Below are 24198 nucleotides of genomic sequence, written 5' to 3'. Positions count from 1 at the left end.
TTTTTTTAATAATTCCTGCTAATATCTCTGTGAGTGCAAGTGGACAACAGTGAATTTCATTTCTAATTACAAGTTTCTTATGCTTGATTTTACAGTCTCAAATTAGAGCCCTGTCTGGATCTGGTCAGGATATGGGCTACTGTCATGTCCACAAGTATGTGGTTCCTCCAGCCATGGTTCATTTTTCTGTAAATGGAGAATAAATATTGGGATGTTTTCCTTCAAAAGATATCCTTAGAACGATAAAAACCTTTAAAGGAGCTTGTGCCAAAAGAATTTAGAGCCCACATGCATTCTGCATGCTCCAAGCTGCTGTGGTGTTAGCCTCTGCTTTTTTCCAAAAGCAGATCCTGGCTAGATAAAGCAGCTAGTTTTGACATTTCTTTCTCCACCCAGTATCCCTCATGACATATTTTTAGACAAGCCAGACATAAAGAACAACAAAAGACACATTTTCTGAAAACCAAAAAATTAAATAGATTACAGATGAGTCTTTGGACCTTTATTCTATTCCAAACTTACCATACGTGAATCCACAGCTGTTCTGGATTTTGGCAGTATGTTCATGAATGCGCTGAGAGCTATAGGTTGAGAAACCTAAAAAAGTACTCCCATCTGAAACAAGCTTAACTCTACTGGCCTTTGTGGAATTACTCCTCATGTACACTGGTGTAAAAAAGGGAGGAATCTGCCCAATTTGTGTGTGTGTATCTGTACACAAGTAGTACAGATTTATCAAGTATTCAATGGAGGAGACACAATAAATGAATACCAAATCATGGACATGTAATTTGCATAAACAGACAGATGCATGTACTGACAAAGATTTGCTCAGGTTCTAAATTGTATTTAAAACTTTACATAAGACTAAGCCAAGTTGTCCCCCTAAATCTTTGTAATGCTAGGCCAGTGTCCTTTTACTTCATCTAACTGCTGAGGGGCATAACAAACTACATTTAGGAGGATCCTTTTCACTTAAGGTGTGTGGAGTAACCTACAGTGAGAAACAACATTCAGATGTCAAGTCAGGGGTACTGGTAGAATTGACAAAGTCATTTAGGGTATTTTTACTTGTGCTCCAGGAGCGGGGAGGAGGGGCACTTTTAATTACAGCAGTTTTTGAAACTGTTGTAATTAAGGGTCCCAGAGCATCTCATGTATCAGTGTCTCTGTGCTGCAAAATGGTGGTTGGGGCACCATTTATCTAAAATTTGTTTAATGAGCTTTAACTGGAGTGCCCCTGCAACCATTTTGCAGCACAGGGACACTGATACACAAAATGCAGAGACTGGCTGGAACACGGTAATTACCATGCTGATGACTGTGTTAAGTCTACCAGAGCCTAAGGCTCAGATCTAACCAAGGCTAACTCCCATTTATTTCATTTAAGTCCTGCAGGTACCATGTTACTTTACACAATCAGAACTTGAGTGGTGGTATCTGTGCATGGCAGCAGAAATTTAGGCACGTAAGTGGAAATTTAAGCACCAAAGGAATTTGTGCTTCCTGAGTTAAGCAGCAGCTGAGGGTAGGTTTCTAGGATATAAATTTTAGGTTTAGGCATCCTGGTGCCCAGATAATTAAAGGTACTGAGGTGCCTCACTTCCACTGACTATGCAGCCTGGTTGCTTGGGAATACACATGGGATGCATAAGATCCGGATTCAAGTTCTCCACTAAATCACATGCAATAGGGCTTTTAAATAGGGTTCCTACTTCTCCAGGGTTTGTTGTAACTGCTACATTATTGCGTAGTCTAGGGTGGGAGCCTATGTTTAATAACCATCTTTGTATTTTTAGTGCATGGCAGGGTTGTGAACTTGAGCACATGGAATTAGGCATTGAGACAGAAAAGCCCAGTGCACAGATAGCTCTGCTATAAATATTAGATCATTCTGTATGTGAACAGCGTCAATAGCATGTCCTCCTTTTCCCTTTATCCAGCATACAACATCTGTTCAACATTCTTGAGGTTACCCTTGCTTCTGCTTTCCTGTGGATTTGAAATGGAACAAATATTGTAGATTTGTATTAATTGGATTTAAGAATGCAAGTGTCTGTAAGAATTTTACAGTCATCTCATTTTCATTATCTGGAGAAATTAAAACTAAAAGTAACTTACTATTGTCTGTGGTTTTACTGTAATGAGTCTCAGTGCATTGTTTACAATAAATATGGTGTGTTCTGTTCCAGGTCTTGGTTTTGTGTGTGTTTTTTTTAACCAAAATTTAGTCAAATTGACATGTTTCACTAGAATCTTTAAATGCAGCCTTCTTTTCTGATCTCATAACTATTCTTTCAACTCTGCCTGCCTCAGGAAGCCAGCAGTAAAACCAAGGATGGAACATATGAAATCTCACTCACTTATTCAGAGGCTCAGCAAGCCTTGGAAATCTTTTGTAAGGTCACTAAGTGAAGAGATCAGAGCCTTCCGCAACCTAATCTTGCCAATAATATATAATCTTCATCCTGAAGATTGCTACATGTGCAGGAGAGGAAAAGCTTCAAAGCTGAAGGGATTACTCCCTCTACTGAACCAAGAACATCCAGCCTTTGTCAAGCCACAAGCTGGAATTCTTTAAATGATGCCAGAAAAACTGAAATGCAGGCTGGAATATTGAAAACAATATTAGTACAATCTATGGCTATTTTAAGTTATACAAAATATCCTAGTAATTTTTAATGTTCCTTATTTGCATATAAAACTTGGTCCCATACTTTTGTAAGGCTTAACAGAACTGAGAAGAAGATCTCTATTCTGAAGTATTTTCGTTCATAGGGGCTGGCTTTTCCAAGACAATGGTACAGCAGGAGCCTGGGCATAAACAAAACTCCCAGTGACTTTTGGAGACCACTGAAATGGCACTGCAATCAGCTCCTATGGCTCTCCTTGCAGGTTTGGGACCTAAATTATACAAGTATAAAATAAGGAGTAAAGTGAGTGGAAAGGGAAGGAAAGATAAGCATCAAACCAAATTATTCATTGTATGAAATAAGGCAACTGGAGGGAAAGGGAGGGGAGAGCAGTGAAAAGCCCAGAATTGGAAGTTCATGATCAAAAGCAAAGTGGGTTTGGCAGAAGAGAGAGGGTTTCTGGCACCCAGGAAGAAGAGGGCATCATTCCAGGAATACAGAGGAGCAAAGTAGAAAAGCCATCTAACTGGAGGAGGTGACAAAGCCTTGTCTACACCAGATTTATTCTTTTATTATTTCCTACCATTGCTGTCCCTGTTCAACTCTACCAGAACTAGCAGTGAAGAAGTACTAAAGATAAGAAGGCACTGGTTTTTCAGCATAGTATCATAACACTGCTCTGAACTGCTTACACAGCACAGTAGCCAGGTTGAATCCTTCGTAACACTAGCCCTACTGAGAGCGGTACCAAACTAGTGCTAACAGATGTAGGATATTTGGGGCAAAAAGTTTTAGAGAGCATCAAGGTTGGAATGAGTAGAGCCAAGGTTTGTTCTTTTTGTATTGGGTTTATTTTTAGCTGTATTTACCTTTTATTTTTCACAATCTCACACTGTCCAAGGTGCTGATGACACCTTTTGACAAATCTAATAATATCAACATTATTTATATGCTTCTTGGAGCAAAAAGGTGCTCACAAAAAGCAGATCTCTAGGAGTTAGGACTTGCTTTTTCACTGTATGTTAATCCCAGAAGAGATGATCATGTGCTTGGCATGTGACAGCCTATTATACAATGATATTGCTAATGTTAGAGACAATAATTTCTTGGGATGATATCTTTTATTGGCTCAAATTAATAGTTGGTATAGAACTAGACAAGATTTTGAATGCAACACTTTCTTGATCATGCTGCTGTCAGGTCGGATGGGCACTGGTTCTGCGTGTGGCCATTACAAACAACACAGATAACTTGTTTTATATTTTAAGATCTGTAATGCCAAAACTTAATCCTAATGTCGGGAAGGAATTTGAGGCTCATAGTAACCATTACTCATGATCGTGCAGGGAAACACATTTTAAGCTTATTAACCTTGTAGTAACAAAAGGCTGTAGGATACCCTTCAGTCTGTCATGTAACTAAGAGTATGGCTTGCTGCATAGCACTGTAGATGTCTGAACATGTACCTTGTTCAGTAGAGAAAACTGGGACTTATCAAGAAAGTCTCATGCAGTGAAGACAAGGCATATCTTTAGTGTTGGAGCACTGCCTTGCAGATCTTTTCATTCACCAATATTGACAGAAACAGATGTTAAGCATAAGTCTGACGCAACTTATTCTGACTTCAGTGTTGATTTATATTAGCTAAGGATCTGGCCCATATTTTTAAAATAATGTTATGGATGGTTCATAGACATTACACTTCAAATCAAACTTCTGTTTACTTAGTTACAAATAAACAAAAGGACTAAATTTAAGTGAAGAAAAATACAGAGTTAGATGCAAAAAGATAGTTATTCTTAATCCTGAAGAATGTTTGAATGCCCTTAAGTTATACATTTCACTGTCTAAAAGGTTAACTATTAGAAGTCGTTGAGTTTTTTTGAATGTTTAAATTTTAAGAATGTTTTCCATTAAAAAAAATTGTACTATTGCCATCTTAAAGAGCCAGTTATTTGGGAAAAAAAAAAAAAACATGGTTACCACATATTTCGTTAGTTCTTTTACCACCTAGTTTCCTACAGACTGATGTTTCCAAAGGACCTCCTACGCTCTTATTAAAAATCATAATGCATGCCTTTAAAGTGGCAGACTGAGTTTTAGATAATGACTAAAGGTAAAATATTCTAAAATGTCTAAGCTTCGTTACCTTTCAGGAGAACTTATGCAAAATCAATGAGGTATTCCTAAACCAGCATATACAGTACAACATTCCAGTGGTCATTTCTCTATTTTATAATGTGTGGACAGAGTCAATTCTTATACCATTTATAAAGCAATATAAGCAACTTCAGCATTAGGTTACTAATCTCTATTGGTGTATCCTGTATTTATTTAATTGTAAATCACAACTAATTCTGAAAAGCTAGGTGTGTTTTTAAAAAAAAGTGTAGAATCAGACCCACTTTTTTTTAAAAAGATCCATATTTTCATGTAGAGTGCAGTCTTCAACATATTTTATATCACAAAATACAAATAAGTTCGAAGCCTCTCAGAAGTTTCATATACAAAGAGAATCTAAGTGTCTCTGCTTTCAGTGTTGTGCACATTATGTGCACCGTGCTATTTAGATAAGGTGCACATTGAAAAAAAATTACTTCCACATAGGTTGAACAGAAGCATAGCTCATTAGTATTCTACCCATTGAAAAGAATGGGTGGAATCCTTTCACTCATTCTCTTTCACCCATCCCCCTCTGTTCAGCTATTTTTTATTTATCCAGTTCTTGACAAAGTACAACAGTCTGAGGTTAGGACTGAAACTGTTGATTGAGTTGATTGTTCAGCGTCTTCAATAGACTCTCGTCAGAAATGGCTGTAATGTACGTATTTTGGTTAGGAGTATTTGGATCTATAAACAAAAAATATCTTAAGGCCACAAGTGCTGCTGTGCAGATGTTATTATTTCCTACTGCTTATGGCTCTCTAGATACCAACGGCTGTCAATTGGCCATGACATATCAAGCAAATATCCCCAACATTTTAAGTGTCGTTCAAACTTTGTAGCAAGTTTAATGTTCTGGGGGAACACCCAGATATTGGTCCACTAATAAATGATTGGTATAATCTTTTTCATGGTCCAGTAATATATTGCAAGAACTGTCATGCAAGCTAGTGGTGCTAACTTGTTAACAGATGAAGCTATTATACTATCATACAGCTTATCAGACCATGCAATATTAATGTAGTACACTCTATATGTCAGTTCAATTGTAGTAGAAAGCAAATTGTAAACTGTAAATTTCCATAATGTTTCATAAGTTACACTAGTAAAATATTTATAAATGGAAACATACCAGGAAATGTACCTAGATTCTCATCATGCCAGTTACCAAAACAACACCTGCTTTGAAGTGGAAAATACATTTGTTTGTACTTATCTAACAAATGTTAAAGCCAGAAGGTTTGGCAGCAGAATCCAGATTCTGGATCATAATTAGTTTGTATATATTATACATACTTTTACTAATTTGCTAATTTTAATAACATGAGGCTACATGGCCTAAAGGAAGAAGTAGAGTCAGGAGCCATCATAATCTCCCATGAATTATCTAATCTGGGCTCTGCCCCTGCTTCACTTCATCTCTCTCCTTTACTGCCCATTCAGGTGTTATGAGACTGACAAAAAGGCAAAAGAAGTTAAAAATCATGAATGCTAGATTCTTCTTATTTGCCTTCTTATAGCTGAGCTTTCATGGTTTGTACTTTTTATCTGTCTCCACAACTATGACAGGTAAAAACAAAGCTGAGATTCTTATCTAACCATGCAAAAAGTAGGCAGGAGATTAATGGGTTCAGTCTTCATAGGTAACAGTCTACTTTATCAGATACTATATAACAACATGATTCCAGGAGCTGAGACTTTAAAAGAAAAAGACAAATATCTCAAGCTTTGGAATACAAACCTTGAGGTTGGCAAGGCAGCATATGTAAGATGGAAATAAAATAAGCTTATTTACTTTTTAAAACACTTGGAACTGTACAGCTGAAAATAACAATATGAAGGTTAAAAATTATTTTGAGTACATAGTAGTTGTAATACACAGAATAATAGAATTGTACTGCTATGGGGTTTTTCCAAACTGGGACATATGGTATTACTGTTATTTTGCAGTTCCCTGTGTGCACTTACGAGTTTCTCAATAAATCTCCAATTCAAAAAGAACTTAAGCTTCTTTACTTCTGTTGCACAAAATGTAGAGGAGTTAGGAGTTTGATGTTCTCAAGTGATATTGCAAACAGAGAAAGTCTTATAAAAATTCCTTTTTCTGACCTGGTACCTAAGGTTCAGATTCTGGCATCTGGACTTTCACAAGGCACATCTATACAAGATGTTTGCCATGGAGTAGACAAATTAGCTCCACAGTAAACATCCACATCTACAGGTGTGCCCCTATTAGGCACATGTGTAACTACAATACACATATTGTATTTACAATAAATGCAAGTAATACAGTAAATATAAATACTAACCTGATGGAGAGCTTTTTACTCTACGGTAGTGCACATGTAGATGCAGCCCTGGCTGGCTGGGGCATGAGGGTCCTTCAGTGCAGGGGCTGCCTTCTAGCTAGCCCTGCACTGGAACACCCTTGTGCCCCAGCCAACCCTTCCTCAGCATGTTAAGCCAGGGGGTGAACAGCCCCAGCCTGGCAGGCTGACCCCCAGAGCCCCCTGCCAGCTGGGCCTCCTCTGACCCAGCTCAAAGTTTTGCAGTCCCAGGTGCACATACAAACGGCATGCCCAGGAACTATAAACTCTGGAGCAATAAGGTGCAGAGTTCATTGGTTTGCATTAATTGCACATGTAGACATGTCCACAGAGTGCCATTTTTCTCTTCAAGTAGCCTTTTTTATAAAGTGTTTTCCCATATGATTCCCCAACCATTTTGGAACAAATGGAAAAGCCTCTTCTTCCAAAACTGTAATATTTCTTATTTTAGTGAAGAAAGATAGCTCCTAATCAACCACCTTCTTCCTGCAGTTCATCTTGCAATTCCATTAAATCTTTCAGCCTCCTCTATTTACATCTTTATTTTCACCACATTTAGGTAATCTGTGGGGTTTCACATTGTTCTAGTTTAGGTCCATTGTGAGACATCAATATAGCTTTGACAATGTACACGAAGTGGAACATTTTGGTCTATAGCATCAATGAAAACAGATGGGAAAGTAGAGCCATGTGTGACGTACAACATGCAGAAATGTGGATCTCTACAATTAATCATGGAATGCTGACAAATAAGTGACAGTAATTGATGCAGCCCTTTGAGCAACAATCTGGAACTACTGCAACCTGGGAAAGCTCATTCATTTTTTTCTTTTGCTAGTGGTGAATAAGTGCCTTGTTCAATTGCTGATCAATGCTGCTTTATGATGTAACCATGTCAGTGACAAGCTCTAGGGTAACAGGGTATAACATTTAATGGTATCTACCTTGCTAATTTCTGTGTATTTTCTAGTACTACAGGATATTGACATTGGAGCTTCAATGTACTGGTCATTTTAGAGCGAGATGTAGAGCTTTTGTGAATGGGATGTGTCATTTCTTTTCAGTGCCCTAAATCTCATCCTTTACGGTTTACTTCTAGTTCAGACTGGTCAGGTCTACCCTAATAATAGTAACATTTAAATAACTTGAATCCTCATGTTACTTTATTTAGGTGGCAGCATTAGGTTTCCAAGACATCCAGCACATTCTAGTGATGGGACATCCATCCTCAGGTATGATTTCATCTATGCTCTGTCTCATTGTATATATGCAACTGACAGAATTTTCAGGAGCATCTTCTTGCAGTTTGGATGTATAATAAATTGGACCTTTGTCTGCTGTTCAGCTCCAACATACTACTTATCCAAAAGGCTAGGGAATGATATGCATTTTCTGCAGCACACCAGAGAGAGAAATCAAGGTTTCACTCAGGACCTTCCACTTGGTGAAGGTCCTGAGTGTATTCCTTTGCCAGTAGACACCAGTTCATCCTGCCACTCAGCAAAAGTTTTCTTTCATGTGCACCTGGCGTCACAAAAAAGAATTTTGCTGTACTGAAATGAGACCAAAGCATATTATTACAGTAAAAGACCTGCTGAATGGGGCTTCATATGATCATGCCATTTTCAAGAGGGTTACCCTTCTCCCCCATTTAGATCTGAAGCCATTTTTCTTGTATTAAAAAAACAATAACTTTTCCCTTATCTTCTGTTTATGTTTCTTTTTGCTTTCTCAGCATCACCCTACTGCCGCAAACAGGTGCACACAGCTGCAAGAGAGCAAGAACAAGCCCAGCTGGGAAGCTTGAGCAGCAATGTGAAAAGATGTGTGAATAAAAAGAAACATACGCTTGGACTCCTACAGCTTGTTGCTCTGTTTATTCTTTATACAATAATGCATCTAACCAGGCACGCGAAGTCAGTGGGACAAACATAATTACAGTTGGAAGAAATCATTCAACATGTACGAAGTTAGAGAAATTCTTTTCACGTTAGAATCTCCAAATGTGATTGGAAAAGAAGGTATCATCAGCCCTACTTTATCGACAAGGAAACTGAGGTACTGGGTAGATAATGACCTTATTTTCTGCTGTGCTGAATACTCCTATTGCTTTGCATGGGAACTGTGCTTGCTTGGGATCTCTGTGAATCAGACCCATTATAACTACATAATTTGCCCCTGGTGTTCAGTGAGCCAATAGGAGAGCTGAGAACAGATCCACATTGCCCTGCCCCAAATCAAAATGGTAACACTTTGCACAGGGGTAATTGCAGTGGGTGCAGACCCATGTGAATCTGTCCAAGTTCTTTGTCCAATACAGGACACCATGAACTTGCCTAAAAGATTTATTTATAACTACAAATGAGCTTAATAGAAAGGAGTTGAACAAAATGAATAATACAAAAAAGGAATAAGAGCTGGAGAGTCTATCAATGTGAATCCAAAAGAGAAACTTGGAGATTGTTTCTGACAGGAGAAGAAAGTGATGATGGAGCCAGGGTTGTGCAAGTTTTGTGCATCCCTATAATAAAACAAACCCACCAAACCATTTTGAATTCAAAATGTCTCTCTTGAGCTGCATTTAATTCATCCAGGACCTGAAATACAGGGGAAAAAAATCCAGTCTCTAGAACTACCGCTGTCACAGTTTCCTAGTTTTTTCCTGAACACACTTCAGGCTATTTTGTGAAACCTTCCACAGCTGTTAGTAAATATTGATTGCCAGCTTCTGTTTCATGTAGAGACCCCAGCAATGTGGTCTATTAGTGCCCCCTTGAGAGACAGCACCATAAACACGCTCCTTAGCTTATGTGGAACTCTTCTTGGCAACACAAACATCACATTTTCTCCACCAGTTGTTTACATCTTGCCTTCTTTTCACCCAATAGAAATTTTCTGTAATTTTTTCCAACCCCTAAATATCCAGCAGTTTTAAAATCCTAACAACCTCAGAACCCCCTTCTTCAGTGTAACTAGTGCAACCAACTGAAACCTCTATTACTCAGTGTTTCCCCCTCTTCTTCCATATAGTATTTCTCCTTAAACTCCAAGATTTCCAGTTCTGACCAGAAAATGTTTACTGTGCGATTAGCAGGGGATGCTACTTTCCAGAATGACTGTATTTACCAAATGTTTTTCAAATGAGTGGCAACAATGATATTGGGATCCTCTCCTCCAAACTTACATTCACTGCTGCAGTCCATGAACCAAGTGTTTACCCTTCTACATATAAGAGAAAAAGAGGAGATCACCATCTCTTCCAGAGTTCATTCATCCCCCTAACCATGCAATTCCTTGTTGTTTTGCTTAGGGAAGTATAATTAGTTCCCCAACACGACTGCCTGCACGAACACCAGAGTCATCATGCTGGTGCCCAGGCTTGTGTGTGGCTAAAATCCATAGCACTGCATTTTCTCCATCCACCCAACATACTTCACTTCAGGATTTTTGAATCTCAAGAGATAGTCTGTCCTCACCATATACCTCCTCTATTACAAGCAGTGGTGAACATTTCCCATGGATTTCACCACTGCCTGGAGTTCCCTTTTGGATAATACAGTGATTTTTCTCTGGAAAACATACAATCTTTACAATAATAAGTCACCTTCCTCTGAAGTCCATGTTCTTGTATCAGTGTTGCCACCTATCTTCAGCATTTGGGCTAATATGAACAGGGTTTGAAACATGAGTATGCCAAAAAAGTAACAGTTACAACAGCCTTTTAAAATCAGAATATTCTAAATCTTACTCAGCTAACCACCAATATGGATTTCTTTCCTTGACCAATCTATGCAAAGATTTTGTAATATTGGCAGACCCACAAATAAATCTTCTGCAATAAAAGCTGAGTACTACAAAAGTCTTGTACCTCTGTGGTTGTCTGGGGAGTTGGACAGTTTTGCAGAGCTTCAATTTTCTTCTTTTTAGTGGAAATAGTCTCTCATCACTGATTGTTGCCAAAGGCAAACTACCTCTTCTTGAATCAACTCACATTTCTTTGGGTTCAATTTCAGATTGGCAAAGAGCATTTGTAAGGCCAGCCGTTCTAATTCAAAAGTTTGAGCATGCAGCAGGATATCATCTTAGTAAAACAGATCAAGTGAGGCATGCCATGCAACCCATCTCTCAGCTATTTCTGGGAAGAATCCAGATGCTGCTTTAATTTGTTGTGAGGCCTCCAGCTCCTCTTTTAGACCATGCTTTATTTTATTTTTTTATTTTTTTAAGTTTCTCACTGTTTCAGGTCCTGTTTTACTCTTTCAGGACAAGAAAGGTCCTGTCCTTGCTTTTTCTCTTCATAGCATACACATCTTTTGGCTGTATTTCATTAGTGTGAAAATTGGCTGACCATTTCTGTGCTTTAAAGCAAGGTCCTACTTGTTTCCCTACAGTTACCCCTTTCTAAACTGGGAGGTTGCTAAAATTTTGGGGTCCCACAGGTTGGTTCAGTTAGGAGGGATGACTGATAACGTCAGGCAATCTTTGAAGCAATCCTGTTTGTTTACAGTGAATGTACACAGTCTTGTTTCACTGAACTCAAAAAGGGTTGAAAAGTAGGAGAGAGGTTTTTTGGTTGGAGTTCTAAGCCTCCTTCAGCCACCACTTAGCTTTAAAATTACTCTCACCCTAGGCTTTTTCTCAGAGCTATTTTTTTCACAATACTTTCACTGGCTATCTGCTTAACTTTTGCTCCTTTTTTATGTCAATTTATCTGCTGGTTCTCTCAGATAAATAGGCATACACAGCTCCACCAAACAGTATCCAGGGGAGTCCCTCCTCACACATAATTCACTTCCCTAAGTAGCATCATGTGTAGCTTTGGTTTGTGTGGTTACATGGGTGCATTTGTATGTATGTGTACATGTGTGCTTATTATTAAGTACATGTTTGGGAAATGCAGATTGTTTCAGCTACCTGATTTCATAAAAGAGTTTAATGGCTTCTTACAGTTACCCTAAAAGAAGGACGTGTGTTACATCCACCAATTTCAGTCAGGTTCAACCCAATCCATAGAATACCATGACTTCATAATAACCTCCCCCCACTTCTCATTCCATATATATCTTTGCAACTAATAAAAATGATCAGTTGTGTTTAGGTGCAATGGCTGAAAGAGGAAAGAGCAGAAACTCCTAAGGAATATTCTGGGTTTAACTTTCTTCTTTTCCATGTGCCTAACATCCTTCTAGGATTAAGTGCAGCATCTTGGCTATTATTGTTATGTTTGTAGTACTTCCCCAGCACCATTGAGACAGCTGCCAAGTATCATTTTATGATTTTTTCCCCTTCTGCGTGCAAGAATCCCAGAAGTAAGACAGCAAAGCCAAATCAGTAGGCACCCCCCTGGTTGTACTCTCATGCACACCAAAGACAGAGGTGTGGAAACAGCACCTTGAGGGGGTACCTCAAGAGCAGCTTCCCTACCTCATTTATGGGTTTGGTACATACCTGTCAGAAGTGGGTGGGTAGGGCATTCTTCTCATCAATAGTCTCAAGTGAGCTAGGAAAGTGGTATAGATGTAACCTATGTAAAGCCCGTAGATATACCAGTAAAGGACTCCTAGATGGCTTAGGACTGTAATCTTGTCCATACCACTATAGTGATCACAGAGAAGGGAGAATTGCATGCCATCACACCACTCAAGTCTGGAGACTTGCTCTAGACCTAAAAATTCATTAATGAGGCTGTCTTGGGCTCATCCCCAGTGGCTGCTGTCAGGTCTGCAGAAGACCAACGGCTTAAGAGGAAGACGAGCCTGGAACAGCCTTATTCATCAATGTGCAGGTGTGGAGCTTGCCTACAAACTTGTGTTTGAGGGGCAGAATTGGCCACATCCTCACTGGGACACCCTGCTGGTGTGGTATAAACAGGCCCAAGGTGTCCTGCAAAATGGGTCTTAGGGAGACCTGGCAGATTTTCATTGCTTACTCTCCACTGAGTTTGTGGTAACATGGACTTTGGAGTGGGCAGACAAAGAAGTTAGCAACTGAGAAAGAAGGACTAGGGAATGTGCCATTTCAAATGAGTCTCATGTTATGAGTAGAAGCAGGATGTGATGAGAGGAGTGGACCAGTGCAGTTTGTAAAGGATTCAAACCTTCTGTTTTCTTGGCTGTCATGGGACACACCTACACATGGAGGCGTGTGCGCTTGCAGCAGCTCAAATAAGAGTGGCACAAATTTGTGCCAGGGACTTTTGCCTCAGCACATGTGCCTGAACATGCACTTTGGCGCATGCCAACTTGGAGCAAACTGACCCCTACCCTCTGCCTGAGTCCTGTCACTTGCTTCGCTAGCAGGAATTTTGGTGTTCCCTATTAAAAACCTGCAAATTCTCTGATAAAAAAATCCCAAACACACTGTTTAAAATAACCCAAAATCCATGTTCTTCCACAATTAAAACAAAAAACCACTAGAGAGAGAGAGAGAGATCAGTTGGGCAATATTTTATTGATATATTTACAATTTTAAAGCAATTTGGAAGGCTACCAGTGTCTCTATCATCATAATAAAATAAATTCTAAATATATTTATGCTTTGATGTTTGCCTTTGGTTTTCTTATCATAGAAAAATGAGAGCTCCCCCTCATCCCTTCACTAACCAGGATGTGGGGACATCTGCCCCTGCAGCCACAGCTCCTGCCAGCAGGTGTCATCCTATATGGCAGCTGGACATGTTGAGTGTGTGATGGGGGGATGTGAGGTTTGCAGGAGGGGGATGGAAGGGGTGTAGGGGATGTGGGTGCATCTGAGGGAATGTGGGGGGTGTGGGGAGATATGGGGGTGGTGTGGGAGGATGTGGATGGGTGTGGGGGGATGTGGGGTTTGAGGAGAGGGCTGCCTCATGCCCACCCTCAACCCCCTCCAGTGCATAACCCTCAGTGCTAGCAGCAGCAGCTAGCCTGGTCATCAGGGCCATACTCCATGTGCAAGCACAGCCCTGCAGCCATGCATCGCCACCTGACCCCATGCAGAACAAGTCCAGCCTGGCCTGGCCCATCCCGCCCAGCTAGCATGTGCCTTTGAACTGGAGCTAAAGGTGGTATCAAGAGCTGTCCCAGTCCTGTCCAAAGGCTTACTAGCAGGACGGGACAGGTCAGGTCAGGCCAGGCCCATTCTCCCTGCACAGACAGCACTGCTGTGAGCACAGCCTGAATGACTGCTGCTGCCAGCACTGGGGGCCATGCACCAGAGGGGGTGGGGGGAACAGACATGTGGCGGCCCCTCCTCAAACCCTCCCATACACCCCACAGACCCCACATCCTCCCCAAACACTCACCTCCACACCCCCAAACCCTCCTAACAATCACACAGCCCCCTGCTTACCTGGGACAGCACCTGGAGCTGGGTAACATTGCAGCCTTGCCCCACTTCTGTTTGCCCTGCACGTGGAGGCAGTGTGCTAGGGCACCAGATGCACCCTAGAGATACTCTCGCTGGGTGCCAGAGTGTCTTTGGGAGTCCCAGCCCCAGCTTGCCTCAGAGCACACTGTAGAACTGTGCCCTGTGCCATTTTTTTCTGGAGTGATTTTTTTTTTGATACCTGGAAATTCAGGTATCAAATTTAAAGCCTGCGCTGCAAATATGTAGTGCAGGGAACATTTTTTTTGTTCTCAGCATGCCTCTTGCAGCATCTCAAACTGGTATGCTGCAATGGGCAAATATGTGTTTGTCTGGATGCACCGACAGTTTTCATCCACTTTTTTCCCCTAAGTGAATCAGTAACATCAGTGAAAATATTACTAGAGATGATTAAACAAAAACAAAATTTTTACTTTCATTTGTGTTTCCTTCTCCTTCTTCACCTCTCCCTCCCCCCCACCCCAGCCTTCCTTAAGTTGTTGTTGCTGTTTATAGCATCAAGTTCTCAGCCCTTACTTCCCTGGATCTCTTGCTCTGTGTTAGATCTTCCTCCAAGAAAATTGGAAAGATGTACTCATCTATTTTCCTTCCAAGTTTAAGAACAAAGCAAAAAATGAGTGCTTCATTCCCTGCTGATTTTCCAACTTGAACCAATATTTTTTACAATATTTATGGAAGTTTTTCTCCAGAGGCACCTGCCAGAACTTGATCCTTCCTTATACTCTCACTGTAGTAATCATGCATTGTTGCTGATTATTAGGGTAAGAAAATGTTACAGCAACTGGAAGAAGCCACAATGAATTTTTTGGTAACAGCTAACACTTGCTTCACATGTGAATTTGTTTTAACATAGTCAGACTTCAGTTATTTGAAAAGTGGTATTCCCCTGGGCTTTGATAGATCACACTGGCCACATCTACATGACAAGCTTTACTCAGGATTAGAGCAAATTACTGCACAGTATGTGTCACTGTCTATACATGCAGGTGGTTACTGCACAGTAAGCTGCTCTAATTGTGAGTGAATTTGCTATCTGTAAATACAAGTAGCAAATTTACTTGGGGGTAATTACTAAGGAGTACGGTACATGTAGACAAATTTGCTCCCGGTCAGCTGGCAGCAGGGGACAGTGGATTGTTCCCTGCCCCCAGGAGCTGTCTGCTGTCTAGGAAGACTCCCCCACCACAGCCAGGTGGGGACAATGTTCCCCTGCCCCAGTAGCAGGGAGCTCCCATTCTGCACTCTGAAATTGCAATTGCAAAGCGGGGGTTGGGAGATGATTGTTCCCTGACCAGCTGGGGGCTCACTGCTAGCTGCCCCACCAGTGGATTGGGGCAAGAGGCTGGGACCTGCCCCTCCTCTGCAGCTCTTTCCAAGTCCCCTAATCATGATCAGGGAACCAGGGCCAGGAGCTCCCTGATGCTGAGGCAGGGGGACATTGTTCCTGTTCCAGAGCCTGCCCCGGTGGCAGGGAGCAATCTCCCAGCCCCCACCAGGAGATGACTGTGCTCCCTACCAGGCCCTGGGCTAACACCCAGCAGGAGCCTAGAGCTCCCACTGGCTGCTGCAAGGGACTGGTGCAGGGCCAGAGGAGTGGACTGTCAGTTGGCTTTATGGCTCATTATAATCTACCTGCTCCCCTTTAAACTCTTTATTCCACAGGTGTTAACAACCCTCTTTTCTTTTTAATGATCTTGATGTTCCACCAATCAAGCTATCCTTTGTTCTGCAATTTTGTTGTCTGCTCGTTAGTTAGCTGCTCTTGGTACTGAAGCTCCTATTTCACAGTCCTGTAGATTGTTTTTAACTCATTCCTATGAAGTTCTATGTTTTTGCTTCAATCTTAAACTTAATAAGACAGCCCTAGACCCCTACCACATTAGTAAATCTTATTTTTAACTGGAGAAAAATATGTGTTTTTTGTACCTATGTGCACCCCCCTTTTCAAAATTTTAGGTCTTTTAATATGTACATGTACTCAGCAGTCTGTTCTCAGATTCAGTAGTCTATAGCTACACTGTACAATTCAGATCTTCAGTTGAGGTTCTAGTTTAAGCAGAGCATCCCTATTTAGAAAGTATCTAAGAATGTGTACAAGTGCTTTCCTGAAACTGAGCCTCTGAGAGACTGACTGAAAATAGAGTGTGCCATTTTAAACAGTGTATCTTTGTGGAAGTACATGACGCTATGTTTGTGGCATCTGTGCTGCCTGCCTATTTGTCTCTAGGTGAAGTTAAAGGTGGAAGTTTTGATTAATAAAGCCTTTGGTGGTCTGTGACCTTACTGTTTGAGAAACCCCAGTGTCATACTATTACATTAAAGATCAAATAAGATAATTCTGCTTAAGGCCTCTTCAGCACCAAATATGAGGCAGTGGGTAAAATGCTCTTTGAAAAGCCAAATGGGATTCGAGCACCTTCTCAGTCTGAAATAGCCTACACTAGCTAACCTTCCAAGCATATGGCAAAAGTCATCCGTTTTATTAGCCTTCTGGGGATAGCTGAGGCAAAAAGGTCTTTGTTTAGAGTGTATAGCATATACTTAGCTGTCTACCTGGTGGTATGCTCAGTTTTATTTTGTATTTTACTACTGGGTGATATATCTAGGGATTTCGCATTTAATTTTCACATCAGGTCATGGATACATTTTTAGAAAGAAGTTAATGGCAACATGTTCAAAATGGTCAAAGCAAATTGGCTCCTACCAAGGTTTTATAAGTCTTGCGAGCTACTGTCTTGTCAGTGCCAATGGTAGTAGAAAAGGCAACTAGACACAAAGTTTGCAAGGCATTTGAGCATGTGTTTGTAAGGCAATTGGGTGCTCTGAAAATTTTTAATTAAATCTGATTAATGACATTCATGAACTTTTGGAGATTAAGTGATATGTTTATTGACAATGCTGATTAATGAAAAATATTTACAAAACTGGGGAAAAAACTGTATTTGTTTACTGCAGCTATCTTGTGAGGAAAAAAATAACCACAACAAACACCAGGGAAGCATCTCATGTGTTGAAAAATACTGGCTTTTAAAAGGTATCATGTGCATATGTATGTGTCTATGCACACACACCAATGTAGTGGGACGATACCATTGGTTTACTGTTCTGTAACGCTATTATTAAACAACAAAGGAACACTACATTTGATCTAGATATTTTTTAGATATTTTTCTTTCAGATTCATAATTCAGGTATAAGTAGGAGACTGAATTCATCAATATAAATAGAGAGTGACTCAGATAATTCATCGTTCTTACAAAAAAAATCTTTTTCAATAAAATTGTCAGAACTTCTCCTTAGTGACAGGAGCCTAAATCTTTTGACTTTCAATGGGAATGAGGATCCTAAGTTATTTATACAGTTAATTATTTTGCAATATTAAAATATGTAGCTTCTGTTCTACCTTATTAATATTTGACTATGTAATATGCAGGGCTCCAGTCGAGATCAGGACCCCACTACTCTAAGCAATATGTAGTGCCCAGGAGAGCTTGGGATAGAAATCAATAAAGAAGACAAAGGAAAGATTATTATTTCTAATTTACAATTGGAGAATTGAAGCCTAGAGAGATTATTAGTTTGGCAAAGACATCTCAGGAAGTTTGTGACGGAGCTAGATTTTGAAGCCTCACCTCTTGCGTCAGAGTCAAGTGCTTTGCCTTCCCTCATTTGAGGAACATTTTACCTGTTCAAAATATTGATGGTATTTAAGCAGTCACAGCTCCATTATTACTACTACTACTACTACTACTACTGCTACTTAACTGGCCAAATTCTGCTCCCATTTAAGCAAGTAGAGTTTTTCTCCTTCATGGAAGGCTTTTTAAACCACATTTTTTTTAACACCAGCTGACCCCCTACCCAAAATAGTGCACAAATTGTTTGTTTGAGCATACTTACTGGCAAGGAGTACAACATCCTTTGTGATGCTGGGCCACCAGAAAAGGATGAAGTGAAGTTTGGATGTGACTGTAACTCAGCCAGTATTTAAGAAAAAAAAATCCCCAAACAATGATCTTCTTGTTATGGAGATCATTAATGAAACATCAGCACTGTTTTGCAAATGATACCACATTGTGATCCAGCTGAAAAAACAGCCTCGTGTAACCCAAGTAGGTTGCGTAACATAGGGACTGGAAAAACAAACTGCTTGAATTTTCAAGGAATACTTACTTTTTAACTAAAACTGAATAAGCAATCCATAATGAATAATACATTTTATTAATTTAACTTGTTTTTTCTGCTCAAAGAATATTTGCCAGGAGACTGTAATTTTCTCATATATTAGAAGTTCAGATTTATTTGACAATTTATTTCTTTTTTGCACTTTTGAAATGCATAATGTACAAATATTTTCAATAAAAGTTGTATTGTTTACTTCTGATTGGTCAGATAAATCATATGGTATTCTTTCCTAGTGGATGAAGGTGCAAGAGTAAATGCCTATAGATAATTGGGGGGTGGGAATCTACACAATATGTGGCTTTTTCTATACAATATCTTCAGGGGATAGAATCATACAATAATAGAAAATTAGGGCTGGAAGGGACCGTAGCAGGTTATCCAGTCCAACCCCCTGCTCAGGACAGGACCATCCCCAGTTACATCATCCTAACCAATGGTTTGTCTAGCTGGGTTTTGAAAACCTCCAAAGGTGGAAATTCAACCACCTCTCTGGGTAACTTGTTCCAGTGTTTTACTACCCTCCTAGTGAAAAAATTCTTTGTAATATCCAACCTAACCTTCCCTTGCTGCAACTTGAGACCATTGCTCCTTGTTCTGTTATCTGCCACCACTGAGAACAGTTTAGCTCCATCCTTTTTGGAACCACCCTTCAGGTGGTTGAAGGTTGTTATTAAATTTTCTCTCAGTCTTTTCTTATCCAGACTAAATAATCCCAGTTCCCTCAGCCTCTCCTCGTAAGCCATGTGCCCCAGCCCCCTAACCATTTTTGTTGCCCTCGTTTGGACTCTCTCCAATTTTTCCACATCCTTTCTGTAGTGAGGGGCCCAAAACTAGACACAGTACTCCAGATGTGGCCTCATCAGTGCTAAATAAAGGGAAATAAATCACTCCCCTTGATCTGCTGGCAGTGCATCTATGAATGCAGCCCAGTATGCCATTAGCCTTCTTCATAAGGGCACACTATTGGCCCATATTCAGTTTATTGTCCACAGTAACCCCAAAGGCATTTTCTGCAGTTTCAGCTTAGCCAGTTGATCCCAGCCTGTACCGGTGCATGGGTTTGTTCCATCTTAATTGAAGGACTTTCCACTTGTCCTTATTAAGCCTCATGAAATTTCTTTTGGTCCAATCCCCCCATTTACCTAGGTCTCTCTGAATCCCAGCCCTACCCTCCAGCATCTCTACTACTTCCCCCAGCTTGGTGTCATCTGTAAACCTGCTGTGAGTGAGCTCCGTCCCATGCTCCAAGTCACTGATGAAAATATTGAACAAAAATGGCCCTAGGACTGACCCCTGGGCACTTTAGTTGACACCGGCTGCCAAATAGACATCAAGCTATTGACTGCTATCCTCTGATCCTGATGATCCAGCCAGATTTCTATCCACCTTAAAGTCCATTCAACTAATTCATACATCCTTACCTTGCTTGTGAGAATGCTGTGGGAGACTCTCAAAAATCTTGCTAAAGTCAAGGTATATCACACCCATTGCTCTTTCCTCATCCACAGAGGGTCCTGGGGACAAGAATTCTTGAAGTCAGTAGATGCTAAAGCCTGAGAATTAACAAAGGCTCATTTTACGGCTCATTACAATTTACCTGTTGCCTCTGCTAACCTTGCAGTGCTCCACAGCTAATAGCAGCCTTCTCCCCTCTTGAATATTATTATGGTTTTATACGATTAGTTTGATCCATTTAAACTGTTCTTTCCTTCCTTTACAACTACATCTGTTAATTTCTCTTTATTGTAAAAGTTTACAGCCCACTTACCCTCTTAAGTAATCACTTTCTTTTAGATAATGTATTAAAACAAAATGAATTGTTTTACCTTGTATTAAGCTTAAATTGTATCTGCTTGTTTTCTGAGAGAGGGTGCTCTGTATCTAAAATTTTCTCTAACATGTCTCCCAGATATATACTTTGCTCAGTTGGTTCAGTATTACTAAACAAATTGTGCTATTCACGTATTCCCTGGATACTCATGGCTACGACACTATAAAAATACAACTTCGAAAGCTTCTTATCATTAACAGTTAAAAACTTTTAAGACAAATGTTTGTAGTAAGCCAACATATGGTTGAATGAAGTCATCAAAACATTCTTATAATTGCTTGCAGAACTTTCTTTACACTATTTGCTCAGCTGTAGCTAAACATATTTTTGATGAAAGTACACACAAAATGAGCCAGTTTCCCTCATGCAGATTCTCTAGTTGCTTTTCACTAGACAAAAATTCAGTTGCCAAACATAGTACCATCTCAGAAGAAGGTGGGGATTTATCTGTTGTGTTGCCAAGCAACTGTCCAATTAGTTTCTTACAATTTTTGCTACTTCCAAAAGTGTCAAACACACCCAAGAGCTCCCAATTTATATATACAAAGGGCTTAGTCCATCTGTCTGTGTGTGTATGTGTCTGTCTGTTTGTAACACTCTTTAAAGGCAGCAGCAGCAAGCAGGGGGCGTGGCTCCAGCCACTGATTCAAGTGAGAGATGGGGGCACGCAGCCGGACACGGAGTGGCGGCAGTGTGGGGTGGTGGGTGGAAGCGATGGCCACCACATGCAAGTTTCCACCCCCTTGCTCCTGGGAGGTGGTCGTGGTGTGAGGTAGTGGGTTGCAGCGCTCCATCCCCACCCATCTGCATGTACCCCCTAGGACCATCCCAAGTACTCATGGCACACTTACGTAAATAAAAATAAAATTGCATATTGCCCCCTCCCTCTGCCCCAAACACATAATATAGGGGGTGGGGGGCGTTGGGCATGGAGCAGGGCTGGACGTGGAGCAGGGGTGGAGTTTGGCATGCAGCTGGTCATAGAGCAGTGGCAGAGTGAGCTGGTGGATGGCATGCGATTTTCCACCCCTCCCCACCCCCACTTCTGGGAGGCAGCAGTGGTGTGGGGTGGTGGGTGGCAGCGCTCCATCCCTGCCTGCCCCACCTGTCATTTGTGATGGGCAATTTACTAGTGACTAAATATCAACTTAGGCAGAGTTTTTGGTACTTGAGTTGGGATTCTTTTTAATAGCTTTAAAATTCCTCTTCTAATATTTCCCAAACTTCCCTGATAAAAGACTGCTTTGGGATAAAATATAGTATGCTCAATTCCATCTTGTTCCATGTGCCTTCCCTACCCATTGTGTATATACTGATATTTCATTACCCGAATATGAAATAAACTTTGCTATATATTTTTGTAAAGTGTCTTTAATTGCAGGACTGCCTTGATGTAGTTTGGCATTGTACTCCTTTATCTAATTTAAATGATACAATTCTCTCCTGGGGGAACTGAATCAAGACAAAGACAGTTAAAACCAGATCTTAAAGTTCAGGCAAGTTTCAACATTAGTTATAAAGTAGCCAACAGTGTTCCATCAGAATTAATTATGACTTTGACCAGTTGGTGTAAATTAGTCATGCCTTGAGTTTTAGGGAACAACCTTGTTTTTATCTGCTGAGGATCTGGTTCTGTGATGGGACTAATGGGAATGGGACAAACCTTGTCAACCATGGACAGATTATCCAGTTGTCCAGCCATTGCTCAGCCACTAACATGTTCTTTATAGTTTGTGCAGCTATTGGTAGTTTGTAGAATTTTCATTTAATTATTTAAAATACTAATAGTGATCTATTTGAATAAGATCTCTGTGACACTGTGTATAACTGAAGGATAATATGACAGAATTCAAATAAACATGAGCACAAGACTGAAGCTAAAAATTATTTTCCTTTATTTCCATCCTGATATTGTTTTCCTATGTGGCCAACAAAAGTCACTAAACTTCTCTGCCTCAGTTTCCTAATGATTACACTCTTCATTACATCCCTAGAATTTTGGAAATACTTTATAATGTTAGTGTGGTAATATGAAGAAGAAAACCAATCTGTAAAAGCTAAAAACTAGATATCTGATAAAATAATTTAAGAAAAAAATGTGTGCAAGTTGTAGATAAAGACTAACTCGAATTTTTAACATGGGAAAAACACCATATTTATGCATTTATTTACAACATTTACTCATTTTTATCTAGATCTGTAGTGTATGTTTTATTTACTCAAGGCATAAATTTATAATAAATGGTAGAACTATCTTTTGTTTTATAGCTGTTTCCAATCGGGGTGGCGCATAGGGGGTGCACATGGGTGCATGTGCACCCCTGTGTGTGGCGGTGCACCCCCTGCAAATAGGTGCCGCCAACACTGTCAGCGACGGCTGAGGGCAGTTGCCACTCACCACCCCATTGCCGATGCTGCCGGCAGCATCTGCAGGTGGTCCATGATTGCCCTGGCCTCTGCCAGCGGCACCCTGTGGGTGGTCACTACCCCGCCCCATACCACTGACAGTGCCAGCAGCATCTGGGGAAGCTCCCTGCTCACTGCCGCCATGCTCCCATCGCTGTGCTCCTGCCACTGCCAGTGCAACCGTCCCCCCCCCCCCAGCTGCTGGGGGCACGTGCCATTCATGTTTTCAATAAATGGGTTAGCATATTGAATTTTAAGCTCCTTTTACTTTCTAAATTAGCCAAAATTACCAGGAACACTTTCATTTCAACTTTGTACCTTGTTTTTGTTGCTTTTTCAGTTAATAATTACCTTATATGCTTCAACTGCAGCACCGTTATAAGAGCTTGTGAACAGAAACAAGTATTGTTTGGTACAATCAGCAGTCAGTGGGTATGACATAGATATGACTGTATGCAGAGACCTAAATCTACCATGTGCCCATGACACCAGATAGGGCCTGTTATCAGTATCATGTGTGTGAATGATTAGAAAACACTTTACAGTGAATATCATTATCATATGCCATAGAGATGAAATATTTTTTCCAGACCATATTATTTTTTATATTGATGGCATAAACTAAACACTAGTAAATACTGTGGTTTATTTGATCCTTCTTTCCCTTACCCACAGATGCAGCTCTGCTTTTCAGCTGACTGAGAAGACCGTACTGTTTATGGTTGCCTGGGGATTATTCTATGGATTATTATTTAACCTAACATTTGGCTACACTATTGCAATTATTTTTAATTCCATTTTAAATTCCCCATATGGAAAAAATATCATTTTGATGGAAGTTATTGCCCATATATTTTAAAAAGTGTGACGATATGCAAACTACATTTCAAATATGGGAGAACTGGCCACTATTCAAGATGTTTTGGATTTGTGGGATGACAGTATGCATTGTCTTGTGCCAAATATTTTAAATGGCATGACATTTGGCTTATTACTATATACAAGATATATAGTAAATGTTATCAACATAATGAATAGATGGAAAACACGCTTTTCATCAGAGCTGAAGTTTTAGGGAAACCATTCTATCTGGAGATAATTTCATTTAGATATCACAAGGTACATTTCCTGTTGTCTATAAATAGAAGTAATTATTTTGTCATTAATATGGCTGTATCATTGTTCTTATATATTACTGCTCATCAGTAGTGCTTAAAGGCTCCATCTCTATTGTGTTTCAATGTTAGAGAGAGTCCCTGTTTCAAACTTAACAGTCAGTATAAAGTTAGTT

Source organism: Gavialis gangeticus, unplaced genomic scaffold (assembly GCF_001723915.1).
Source record: "Gavialis gangeticus isolate Ggan-Ray unplaced genomic scaffold, GavGan_comp1, whole genome shotgun sequence".
NCBI classification, from domain to species: domain Eukaryota; kingdom Metazoa; phylum Chordata; order Crocodylia; family Gavialidae; genus Gavialis; species Gavialis gangeticus.
This window is presented reverse-complemented; position numbering follows the sequence as displayed.